The following is a 13155-nucleotide window of genomic DNA, read 5'->3' on the forward strand; positions in this document are numbered from 1 at the left end:
ACTCTTCTCATAGTTACGGAATTACCACTTCCAGGATGTCCACGCTCACTTAATACAATAAGTGCCATCTCTAACCCAATCTGTAGATTGGAAAAACATATTACAGAGAGGTTAAGCAACTTGCCCAAGACCACACAGCTGGAGAGCATGGGAGATGAGACTTGAAGTCAGGTCAGGCGTCAAAACAAATGTACACAGCCAAGATCCCATCTGGATAAAATATAATTTGACTTAAAATGTGTTGATGCAAAGGTAGGCTGCGTGTCATATTATTAAACAAAGTTTATGGTTCGTGTGAGGACCTGGAGACGTGGACTTTTTCCAGAAAAGCTCCACATGCTGGTCTTTGTGCTCCAACATGCCAACGGAGAGGGGCAGGTATGAAGACATAGACCAGAGGCTTCCGCTCCAGGGTGAAGGGAGCCACGGGTAAGGGAAGATGGGATATCTGGCCACGGTGTGAAGTGTCTATAGGGAATCTCATCTCTGGGGCGTTCCACTTGTGCAGCCGCAGAGGGAAGCATCCCCTATGTGCAGACGCAGAGGCCAAGGCCTTCTGGAGACTCCACCGGGGAATGTGCGCGTTCAGATCCTTCGGTCTCGGAGACTCTTCTCGGGGTCAGTTCTCCATCCTCACAGGGACTCTGGTTTTCATGACAGTCGTGATTGTGTTACAAATCTTAGTAAGCCAAATGACTGATAAATTGGGGAGAGGTGATCATACCTTGTGTTGTGATGTTAAGGTCACAAGGGGACCGTGGGTGACCCAGCTCAAACAGGCTGCGTTGAGTGTGGCAGTTTTTACAAAACAGTGGTGTGGGGAGCAATAGATTTCAAAATAACACAAGATGCAAGGCAATGCCCTGTGGAAGGACAAAAAAAAAAAAAAAACAGATTCGTATGTGTGCATTTGTGTGTGTTTGTGTGTGTGTATGTATGTGTATGTGTGTGTGTATATGTGTGTGTGTGTGTGTGTGTGTGTGTCCCAGAAACAAGAGCCCAATTGTTTCAGGAAGATAGTGTGAAGCCATTGGGCCAGGCTGCCACGTTTCATGTTTTACTGTGGCCCTGCTTTGGGAAAACATAGCCAATAAGCAAAGAGCTAGCAGTGAGACTATGGCTTCTGGCATTAGCCAACAGTACTCCCAGAGTGAAGGGGAGCTTGGGGGTTCTCTATGGCTAAGTGCAAAGTCCACAAAAGACCTTGGAATTAATAAGAGCCCCCCACTTCCACCTCAGGATGACTTTCAGAAACAGATTTGCAGAGATGGTGCATCACGCATGTCTCTCCTGCAGAACGCTGATTGCAGAGCTCCGGTGGGTCAGACCCCACAGAGTATTTCTGGCCAGGCCTCAACCCTCTCTGCAGGGAGGCCGATGCCTACTGGGCTCCCTCCACACCTTCTCCTGTCTCTGGGCTGTAAAAGGGAATGGTACTCCCAGCACCAACTACACACCCCCTCACAACCCCAGACACCTGACTCCACACCCAAAGGCTCCAAGGTTGAAGCACCGAGTCACTCTGCTCCACTAAGCAGGAAGGCTGGCTCTACTGACTGACTCACCTCAACTCAGTCTCCCCCTGGGAAGGGATGAGATGGAAGCTGCAACACCTCCTTCCACATAGGGGGAAACTGAGGAAGGCACCCTGGACTCGGAGCTGAGAGTGGAGCCAGGAGTCCTGAGAGACAACTGGGAGTGGCCTACGTTTGAGGGATCTTTTGGACACCTTTCTCCACAGCCTGATGCCAACTCAGGGGACACCTCCAGAGGAGCCATGTGTCCCTCTAATGGGTCTTGACTGTTGTAAAATCTCCTCTTGAGAACTGTGTGTGCAGTGGCCCAGCCTCCCTCACCGGCCTGCAGCCCCCTGAGAAGACTTGGCCCTCTGGCTCCAATGCTCTCTGCCCACAGAATCAAGGATTACCCGTTTCCGTCTCAGAGTTCCCGACGCCAGGCAACAACGCAGACTACTCTCTGATGTTGTCAATATTGGCCATGTTACCATGGAAACAGTGCTGCCAATGCTCAATGAAGACCCTGCTGTCGACTGTAACCCCATTGCCTCAGGGCAGCCCTCCTGAGTTTTAGGGTGCTCAGAGTGTGGTCTTGACTTACACTACAGCAGATAAGAATTTAGCCTCTCCTACACGCAATGTAGGCCTGAATGTGTACTCTGGAATTCCTTCCAACCCCTGCTTCAAGGAGATGACGTCAGTCTTGCCAATAGAAAAAGATGAAAGTTGAGTGAAGCCCCTAGAGGTGGGGCAGAGCTGGTAAGACAGCGCAGAAGGTAAAAAGCTCTTGCCTCTGAGTCGGGCAACCTGAGTTTGGTCCATAGAACTTACACAGTGGAGAGAGAGAGAGAGAGAGAGAGAGAGAGAGAGAGAGAGAGAGAGAGAGAGAGAACTGGCTCTTACTAATTGTTATCTGACTTCCACAGTGTGAACACAGACAGACAGACAGACAGACAGACAGACAGACAGACACACACACACACACACACACACTTTTTAAGAGAGCTATGGAGCAGCAAAGGACATTGTTGTGAAGCTGAAGATGGCCTGATTTTCAGAATCGGGCCCAAGTTCCCGTAGCCACAGGATCAGAGCACTTTGATGCAAATGATGGACCCTGAATGGTTCCTCCACGCTCTAATGTGTGACTTTGAAGCCAGGGACCGGAATCTCCGTGTTTTAAACAAGCAGTTCTGGAAGCAAAGTTGCAGCCATCCACTTCCCCACCCCACTCCAGCCTGATAGGAGCCTCTGCTGAAGTTGGTACTGAGGGTGGACAAGAGTGGTCCTCCTGCACAGCGCCCCTGCAGGCCATTAAGTGCACTGCACCCCACCACCCTCCTGGCTGGGAACACCCTCCTCCCAACACAAAGAATGAGAGGAAACCGGAACACACACACACACACACACACACACACACACACACACACACACACCGACCCTGCACGGGCAGAGGGCTGGGGCCAGGGGGCAGAGGAGCGGTAGCTGGAGCTGGGCCATGGTGCTGAGGGGCCTGGGAAACACCCCCAACCCCCACTGGCTGGGGCCATCACAGCCAGAATCTGCAAGCTCATCACTGCTGGCTTGGAAACCTCACCAGAGACAGAGTACAGGACATGTCCTGCTGGGCAGAGATAAGAGAGAACCCCAGGTTCTCACCACTTGGCCGCCCCTGGGGAGCAGAGCACTGACCCTGGCTTGGTGGATTGTGGGGAAGGTGCCCAAAACAAACACACGGGGAAGTGCTGCCCTCCCCCTTCACCCTTCACCCACTTTGGGAAAGGACTTCTTGGGGAGATTGGGAGGGGGGTCTGTGACCATACAACTGACTACTAGCCTGGCTACTGAGCTCAACCCTGATGCTACTACCATCAGACCCGCCCTACATCTGTGGGTTGTGGGGCTCTGGGCAAGTGATTATGCCTGTTTCCCTACCTGAACAAAAAATGGTGCTGCAGAAGATGGACTGTCCAAGATTCACACAGATCCCTGTTTCAGGACTCACAGATGACAGCTGGGGGTCTGGACCTCACATTCCTGCCCAGCTTCCAGTGCGTTCACCTGGGTCCCCTCCCGAGCTCCTCTACCTGGACTCTGTGCTCAGGGAGGGAGGGCTTTCCAGCCAGGGGAGACCTCGCTCAGGATCAAGGAGCACTAAGCCTGCCTGCGTGAAGCTGGAGCTCCTCCACATCCCGCAGGGCTGTACCATCTCCGCAACTGAAACAAATAGCAATGTTTGAGCTGTTTGTGAACTTTCAAAAATAATAATGACCAACAGAGGAAAAGCTGAATTTCCAAGAGTGTGCACCCCATGAGGGGACCCTTCCACGTCCTTTCCAGTCCCAGTGACCCATACTCCACGGTGAGGGAATTCTAATGTGAAGCCAATGGTCCCTGTTTGGAGTCCCCCAGTGCTAATGTGGAGCGGATGGAGGCAAGAGCTTCCTCTGCCTCTGTCCCTGTTCTGTGCCTTCCCTCCTATGAGCCTTTCTCGGCAGAGCCTCTCCTTCTACATCTACATCCTATAGATGTCCCTACAGGATGTTGGGACAGTGATGAGTAGCAGATGAACGTCTAAAAGTCTACATCTGAATGAACTGGTTTTATCTCCCAGATTTGACTTGAGCCTGTGTGGTCTACCAGAAGTGCCCTGCCATTTAGAGCTGTCTGGAGGATTCTCAGGAGCTTTGAGGGTGCCACTGTCAATGATTTGATTCTTTAACCCCAGGGAAGTGGGATGCCTTAAGACCAAGCCAGTGTTTTGGTGTATGTGTGCATAGCGTGTGTGTGTGTGTGTGTGTGTGTGTGTGTGTGTGTGTGTGAGAGAGAGAGAGAGAGAGAGGGGGGGGGGGTTAGGGAGTAACACCAAATAATCCGCTAGGAGCTTGTTTGGGTGTCTGTTGATACACTACCCCCCCCCCGCCCCCATGATTCCCTCCCAGTGAGCCCTGCCCTGTACAAACATAGGCTGTGTGTTAGGGTGGACTGGCATTAAAATGGGAGCCTCCAGGGAGAAGGGGAACAGTCTCTCTATTACCATAGAGATTTTAAAGCAGAACCTTCAGGGCCCCACATAAGCACCTGGACTGCCCCTGCCCCACCTAGTCACCGGCACCAGGTAACACCATGGCCTTGTCACCGGCACCAGGTAACACCGTGGCCTTGAGCGCAACCAGGACCCAGGCACACGACTAGACTTTCCACACTGGAATAGTAATTGCGTAAAGCAAGCATTAGCAGATCTCGGAGAGTTGGGCTCTATCTAGTACAGACATGGATGGGAACTTCAATGCGTCCCGACCACCACTTTTATCAATGACCAACACCCCCTCCCCCAAAAAATAGAAAAGACTCTCAATTAAACAAACTGTACCACAGAGCAAGCAGACACAAGAGGCATCGACAGGCATGCCATCCCAAAGCTGTAGAATACAACAGAATATAATCTCTGATCACCAAGGAATAAAACCTGGGAAACTATAAAATACATGGAATATAAGTATGCCAAACCAGCAGGAGTTGATGAAGAAATCAAAAGGGAAATTTTGAATTTTCTTAAAGTCAGTGAACACAGCATAGCCTACCTGGGAGGGGACAGCAAACGTGGCTGGGGAAGGGAGTCAGAGCAGAGCCCAGACATTTGACAAGTTAGAGATGCCAAATAGTCCAATTACGGAACTCGGGAAACAGGAAAAGCAAAAATAAAACAAACTCAGGTTAACAGAAGGAAAGAAACAACAAAGACATAAAATTGAGATAAAAATATATGAAAGATCAATAAATAAGGAGTCAATGGGTTAGGTTTTTGTTGTGTTTTGTTTTATCTTTAAACAAAACACAAATTCTTAGCTGAACTAATTAAGAAAAAGCAACATAGGTCAACAGAAGTAAAATTAGAGATGAAAACGGGAAGTTAGAACCAGCAGCGCAGAAACACAAAGGCTCCTCGGGGACTGTCACCAATACCCAGTGTGACAGTAAACTGGAAAACCTAGAAGGAATGGACACACTCTGGATGCATAGAACCTGCTAAAATGAACTGTGAGAGTGTAAAACTCACACAAACCAGTCACGAGTGATAAGACTACATCGGTCATCAAAAAGAAAGGACCAGGCAGGGATGGCTTCGGGCTGAATGCCCCCAAACCTCTCAAGAGCTAAGGTAACTTCCTTTCATATTGAGGGGTGGGAATGCATTCAAGCTTATTCTGCAATGGAGGAAGGGACGAACTGGTGAGCCTAGCCAGTGAACAAAAATGTAAGAATGCTCAGCAAAAACCAGCAAACTGAGCCCAACACACATCAAAAATACTACGTGTGGCTGAAGAGACAGCTCAGCAATAAAGGTCTGAGCTGCACAGCCTGAGGATCTCAGCGCACAACCTGAGTGCCCATCCTGCCTATGAAGACATGCTCGGTTTCTCCGGCCATTGGTGCCACGCTGAGACACCACCTCCAGTTAGAGTGGCTTTTATCAAAAAGGACAACAGCAGGGCCAAGAGAGAGGGCTCAAGAGTAAAAAATGCTCACATGCAAGCAGGAGGGCCTGAATTCCAACCCTCAGGACCCACATACAAGCCGGATGCACAGCCCGGCGGTAATCCTAGCACTCCTGCGGGGAGACAGAAGGTGGAGGCAGGAGGATTCCTGGAATGTCATACTCCACCCCACAAATATGGGTGACTACTATGTTCCAATTTAAAAAATGTACTTGTAAAAACATATTAATACACTATTCTATAGATATGGAGGGGGAGGTAGGACTGGAGAGCCCCGGGTGCCCACCCCCTGCTGACCACAAGTCTCATGTGCACCCTTGCTGGAGAGACGTTCTCAGTTTCCCACAGCGCTGTTCCCACCTCAACTGGGAGTGGCCTGTGCCCAGGCTCCGCAGCCCCCACCTGGGGGCCTAGCACAGACAAGACTCTCAGCAGACCCACCAGTCACTCTGTGCCTCAATTTCCCCATCTGTAGAATGACTCAGGAGAAGCCACGTGTTTGCTGGGGAGCGGCAGATCACGGTGATGACTCCTAGGTTTTTCTAAGCTATAAACATCCCCCTGATGAAGTGAAGACTGAAATATTCAAAGTGCCAAACATCTTGTCCGAAAGCCTGAGGTCCTGATGTCTCCTCATCTTCTAATCAGAGAGAGGACCGAATGACCCTGAGGTCCTCTGTCGCACAAGCTCCAGGCCCCTGCTAGTCACCCACACCTCACTCCCTGTGCCTCCTGGTCTGTCAGACTTTTACATTGTTGTGATCAGATACCCAATAGAGATTCAGGTCCATGGATCAGAGGGAACAGTCCAACAGGGCAGGGGAGGCTGAAGGACAGCTGGAGAGGCTTGGCCAATGGTTGTGGGAACATCCAACATGGCGGACAGGAAACAAAGCCCTCAGGATGGAAGCAGGGTGGGGCTGCAGCCCTCATCCGCACCCAGAGACCCACCTCTGCTGGGCATGCCTTTTGCCCTAAAGGTTTTGCAAGTTCCCAAAGCTGTACCACCTGGCAGGGGACAGAGTATTCAAATGCAGGAGCCTGTGGGGCAGGTTTGATGTCGGGAACGCAACAAGGGTAGGTTTTGTCTGTTTGGGGCTAGAAGAAGACTCATGGTGTGGTAGTCATTCCGTCACCATGAGGCCAGAGGCTCAGAGACCCAAGCTGGGCAGTGGGATTCCCCACCTGGGCTACCGTCTTCCAGCTCCATCTGGGACAGCGCAGTTCTCTCGGCCTCTTCCTCGCAGGCCAGTGCATTCCTCCCTGGGTCTCCATCTCTGGCCTAAGGAAACAGTCTGCCCTGGGCAAACGTCTCTGGAAGTGCAAACGCAAAGCCAGTTAGCCAGCTGTCTCTGTGTTCTCCAGCAGTTTCTGCCCAGTTCTCAGGCCTCCTTCCTCTTGCCGATTGGAGATGATTGACAGGGAGCCTTCCGACATTCGGTTTTATTTTTATTTATAAAACATGTCTACCAGTTATCTCAAGGCTCAGCACAGGACCCCAAAAGCAGAGCCATTACCCTCTGCATTAGAGGCCGGGATCCCCGAGAAGAGGAGTTCTGGAAAGCCACTACGAAGGGCTCAGCCAGCTCAGGCACTCCCGCATGTTCCCCCACCCCACCTCCAGCCTCCTTTCTCTCTGATTTATACAGCGGCAATAATCAGACCAGTCACATGACTTCATGGAGAGAGGTACTTGGGTGTCTCTCCTACCTACCGGCTCTCACCCTGGTCACACTGCCCCGATTAGGACCCACAACCTATCTTCTATGCCTTGTTCCCCACATCAGCTCCCAAGCCCTGGCCCTCTTCCTGGACCCAGGAATGTAAAGATGGAGCGAGCGGCGAGCCCAGGCTACCCGACTACCTGAGCAGAGGAAGAGGAAAGCGCTTTTTCTTTTCTCTTACTCTGGATGTCCCTGCATTGTCTCCCCAGTTCCCGACACCAGACAGAGCTCCCAGAGGACAGCTGATGCTTGCACCTGTCCCCAACTCAGCCACTGGTGTCCCAGAGGGTCTAGCTGAAGAAAGAACAGAGATGGTTTCTCAGAGACACAAGGATTCAGGTTGTGTGGCAGTTTTCTCGCTAGAGACCCTAGACTTAGTTTTCCATAGAAGTAGTTTCCTGTTGGCCTTTGTCTCAAGTGAGGGGATGTACCCAGAAGCCCTCAGCTCCCGTAAAAATGCTCTGCATCTCGGGTGGGGTCTAAGATCCACACGCCTAACCTGAGGTGGTTGCGGCCACTCAGGTGCAAGAACACAAATCCTCAGTGATTAGCACGTTAGAGCTGGAAGCCCCTGTGACATTTGTTTCGTGTTCACTGTTTGCCTCGCTCTCCCTCCTCCTGCAGACTAGAGAAAAGCAGGACCAGCTCTCGCTTATTCCTGAGCTGGGGGACAGAGAGGGACAGCCATAACAGACCTTTACTGCCAACCAGGCCTTTCCCTCCCAAGTGCAAGTCCCCACACCTGGAAAGCAAGGTGGAAACTCCGGTTTATTCAGAAGAAAACAGCCAAAGGGCTGAAAAGGTAAGAAACTCACTGAAAGGGCCCCCCAAACAAGAGGCAGACCCTCCGTGACCCCAATGCTGCTCTCTCTGGCCCCTTTGCTCCCCACACAGCCTGTGTTGTCCCCAAATTCATCGACTCATCTAGTCTAAGTAGACAAAGGTCTACTTAGCAAAACCACTATGCGTCCTGTTAAGAATATGTGGGCTGGAGGGGGCGTGTCTAGCTCCGCTGGTACCTGCTTGCCTAGCGTAGGAATCCCTGGGTTCCATCCCCACCCTTAGGAGATAAAAGCAGGAGGTTGGGAATTTCAAGGTTATCCTCAGCCACATAGAGAGCTCAAGGTCAACCTGGGCTACAGGAGACCCTGTCTTTAAAAAAAGGGAGGGGGCTTTAAAAGTCTTAAAAAGTGTGGTCCCTAACTCAACAGCATGAACTCAGGGAGTATTTTCTTCAAATGTCCAGAGAGGCTTTTGACATTCTCCACCTTCTTAATCTGTTGGAAGACAGACACCAGCAAGTGAGTTTGAAAACACCACCAGTCTGCCTTTCGTGTGGTGGAGCATCCCGAGTGGCTAGAAAACTTATCTGGAAAGTTCCAGAAAGCCAGGACATTTATGCACCATAGGCATGGGCTCCAGTTAGGGCAAAGTCAGCTACACAACCAACATTGTACAACCACCAAATTAAGGTCCAGGACACTGAGTGGCCAAGGGGATGGAGGGAGAGCAGTATCACTGAACAGCAGCTTGGGGCCACCCAAGTCTCTGCACCTCGGAGCTGGGTGATCCCAGAAGCTTCCCTCCGTGCTGTCTGACCACTGCCCCTGCTGGCGAAGCTATATCCCCAGATGGAGAAGTGCAGGAGCGAGAGCTGGGCTGCGCCTGCCCCTGGAGGATGCAGCAGCTAGCTGGGAAGGGCTTTGCCTCCCAAAGTGCACATTTGCACAGAAGCCTTCTTTCTGAGAGCCTGGTGGGGTTGGTCTGTGGAGCTCATTTGCACAAAGGAGCATGACTTCTTCCTCCTCACACCCAGTTCAGACATGTTAGCTGATCCCTAAACGCCAATCCTGGGTTTTCTGTCTCCTTCCAATAAGGCTGCATGAGGGTATGCAAGGGGCCAAGATCAAACTCCTGTGATCCTTCAGGAGCAGCTCCCCCTGAGTGACAGGGGTGGGGGTCCTGGGGTGAAGGCTGCATGCCTCGGGAGGTTCCTGGTCTGTTGGGGGGTCTGCATTTCTTTTTACCTTTTAACTAAAACACGCCACCACAGATTGGTCCTGATTGCCTTCAGCTGTCGGGAGGACCAGACGGAGTCCCCCCACCTTTATTCCTAGAGATCAATCGTGACTTTCTCAAAAAACAAAAACGGAAAAGTTTACAAACATAAGGCGCAGGCTCTGAACCAGCATGCAATTGTCGACACTATTGGTGACAGATGCAGCCAACGCCTGCCAGGGACTCGGGCCTCCCAAGCCGTTCTTATCCAAGCCGTTCTTAAACTCCCACACATAGAGGGGGCACCAAGTCCGATTTCTCCCCTCCCATGGGAGGGAAAAAAAATCTCCAAAGGGGCTGGGATCACTGCACCAGTGGGAAAACCCACCAACTTGCCAGGCAAAGGGAAGCATTGTGGGCATGGTCGGGCAGGCTGCGGAGTTCTCAATTTAAAAGCTCTCTAACCAGCAACCCCACACATCAGCTTGAAAGTCCTGACATGCTTGGTTCCTGAAAGCTAAAATATTTTCAGCTACATGAAAAAAAAAAAGTGTTTGCTGTTGAATGGCCCATTACAGCTGTCACCATCCTGAGTCTAGAAATAAACAAGACTGTGAGAAGACCCGCCTCGGCAGAAACACAGGTTAACACTAATTGGTGGGGTAATTAAATTATCCCTTAAGCCAAGGTGCCAGGTGACTCGGTTTTCTCTGCGCACGTTCATCCTGATAATAAGCCCTCCGTGCAACCGTGGAAACGTGAATGGCTCTCGCCAGTCCCTCCTTTCATTTTCTAGAGGTTTCTACATATCAAATAGCTAGGAAACCAACGCACAAGGGAGTTAGTGCACATTTTCTGCAGATCATCTTACAGAAGCTTGCCCGATACAGACACAGCCCAACACACAAAGTTTATTTTTTAATGTGTTAGTATCTTGCACAAGAAAAATAGTACTAAGTTACAGGAAGATGTATTTACATGGTAACTGTTCGCTGGTGTCTGCCACTCAGTTCTGAATGGCTTTTTCCCAAAGGGCAGAATCTTTAAACCAGAACAGAATTTATTTAAACAGCTGGGTTTTTTTTTCCCCGCAATCATTTTATTAATACACAGGCCCTTGCTGTGAACGGTGGGGTAACTAACTCGTACAATTTGTAAATACATACAAGCAGAAAAGCTAGTGTGTCATTCAATTAAGAATTTAAAAAAAAAAAAACGATACAAGATTAATTACTACCAGACCAAGTGAAGTCACGTTTCTCCCCCACAGTTCTGTCTTTAACTGGTACTTCAAGTGTGGAGGCAAAGGAAACTCCCTCACGTTCACCCCCAGAAGAAATAGCACCGCTCTTAGAAAAGGAAATACATCTCTTCGCTGCTTTTGTCGAATTCCAGATATTTTGCCGACGTGCAGACTGCCTTTTAAATAAAAAATGATACGACTAACAGTTGCCTAAAAGAAATTAATGAGTCACGCTGTCCGTCGGGGTCGTCTGAAAATGTCTTTAAATTGCTTTAATTTAAACACTCGTGCTGAACAATGTGACCATGATTCTTACGGAGAAAAGTAGAAAAAAAAAAATGTTCGTTTGAGGACTAAAGTGAAAACTCTTCCCAACCAAGAGACAGCGACGGGAAAGAGCTAACAGCCAGGGGAGGTTTAGTGCCTGAGCAGGTGTTCATGGGAAGACCCCGCGGCTAAGGGTCAGCCGCCCTCTGCCATCCATAGAGGCTGGGTCCCCATCAGAACTGACCCTTGTCAATTCACCTTCATCACAATGCCCCTGATACTATGTCTCCGTGATGGCAATGAAAGAAAAGCAAAGGTGTTGTCCTCATGTAGGTACCCACTCAGGCACCTTATGAAATATAAAGTGTCCCCTCGGCTTCTCACGCCTCTACCCCCGCCCCCCATCACTGGAAGCATCTCCCGCGGGCCCTCTCCTAGGGATCAGACATTTGGTGACAGACATTTGGCTTAGCGACTCTACTCTTTGAAAGTTGGCACCTTGCGGAGGCCCCATAGGAGTGTCTCATCTTTCTGTAGAGCGGAGGGCTGACTAGAAGGGAGGCAGAGGCGGGCTTGCAACAGACCTCACTGTCCTCCCGTCCCTACCCGCATTCTTCCCTCTTGTCCCTAGAAGTCACAGCGCCATCTGCTGGGCAGCAGCCAGACGTCCCGAGAAGGGCACTTTCTGTTAGGGCACTATCGTGAAGAAGGGGAGCTTAGACTGTTTGAAAAGCAGAGAGAAACAGCAGCCTGCCTCTCTGTGTGAGCCTTTGGTGTCTAGTCACCCCCTACCACTCTTCTTTCTTCCTTTAATTAAGAAAATCTCTGTTTTCAACTATTTAGAGGTTTTGTGTTAAGCAGTAAATTTCTGGGGTAAAAGATACTTTCCCTTCCATTTTTCCCTCTGTACAGCCCCTGGAGTACATACATACAAACACACCAAACACGTGCATGCACACACACACACATATTCAATGTATACATGTACCCACCCCCCTACACACATAGGCACACATACATGTATCTATACATGTGCACATCCATAAACACACAATACACATACCTTGCTGATTTGGGTAAAGTGCTTTAAAAACCATTATCTCCCTCCCTCCCTCCCTCCCTCCCTCCCTCTCTCTCTCTCTCTCTCTCTCTCTCTCAGGAGAGGGGGCGCCTGTGGAGGTAGAGGTATTGAATCATCTGGCATTACAGAAAGTTGAGAGCTACCTGATGTGGATGCTAGGAACCAAACCCAGATCCTCTGAAAGAGCAGCGAGAGCTCTTGGAGGCTGAGCCATCTCTCCAGCCCCTGGTCGAGTTCTTTAATCCTTCCTGGAGCCCATGGCTTTCCAGAACACAAAGCACGAGACAGGAGTAACCCAAATATTATTTCAGTTTTTTTTTCAGGCACTTAAGCAAAATAGCTTTCTTTTTTACATTTATGTAACTTTTGTTATAAATATAATCACACTCCAGTTCCACATCTGCCTAATGTCGGTTTCTGGATTTTCCTATGCAAATAACCACCCTGCCGTCCCCATCGTCTGCTTCCAGTGTGGCTGGCTTTGTCTTGTGGTTCGAATATTGCTTTCTCTTTTTAATTAAAGTCAAGATATTCTTGTCACCAGAGAGACTGCAGAGAGACTGATTTACATGTGTGCTTCTATATAAAGATGGAATTTCCCGTGGCCTGTAACATTCATTTTTGTTTCCTTTACAATTCTTTCAGTGTTTTAAGACATTTGGAAGATTTTTTTAAAAAACTGGCAACTTAAGTTTACAAATTAAAATTGCAATCAAATTTATTTTGTATCACAGTTCACCAATTCTAAAAGAGGAACATTTTTACCGGGTCTTGTTTCTCTTTATTATACATCATAAAAAAAATAATAAGTGATCTCGGAACCCAA

The 13155-nt window shown here is 49.6% G+C and overlaps 1 long non-coding RNA gene across 1 annotated transcript; it reads right to left on the reverse strand.

Moving 5' to 3' along the window:
- Positions 1-204: 204 nt before the first annotated feature.
- Positions 205-12595, reverse strand: LOC146890188 (uncharacterized). The gene is made up of 2 exons (XR_014999071.2): positions 12473-12595; positions 205-863 (listed from the first exon to the last, which is right to left on the reverse strand). It is a non-coding gene; the product is annotated as an uncharacterized LOC146890188 (long non-coding RNA).
- Positions 12596-13155: the final 560 nt, after the last annotated feature.

Source organism: Myodes glareolus, chromosome 22 (assembly GCF_982192425.1).
Source record: "Myodes glareolus chromosome 22, mMyoGla1.1, whole genome shotgun sequence".
NCBI lineage: Eukaryota > Metazoa > Chordata > Mammalia > Rodentia > Cricetidae > Myodes > Myodes glareolus.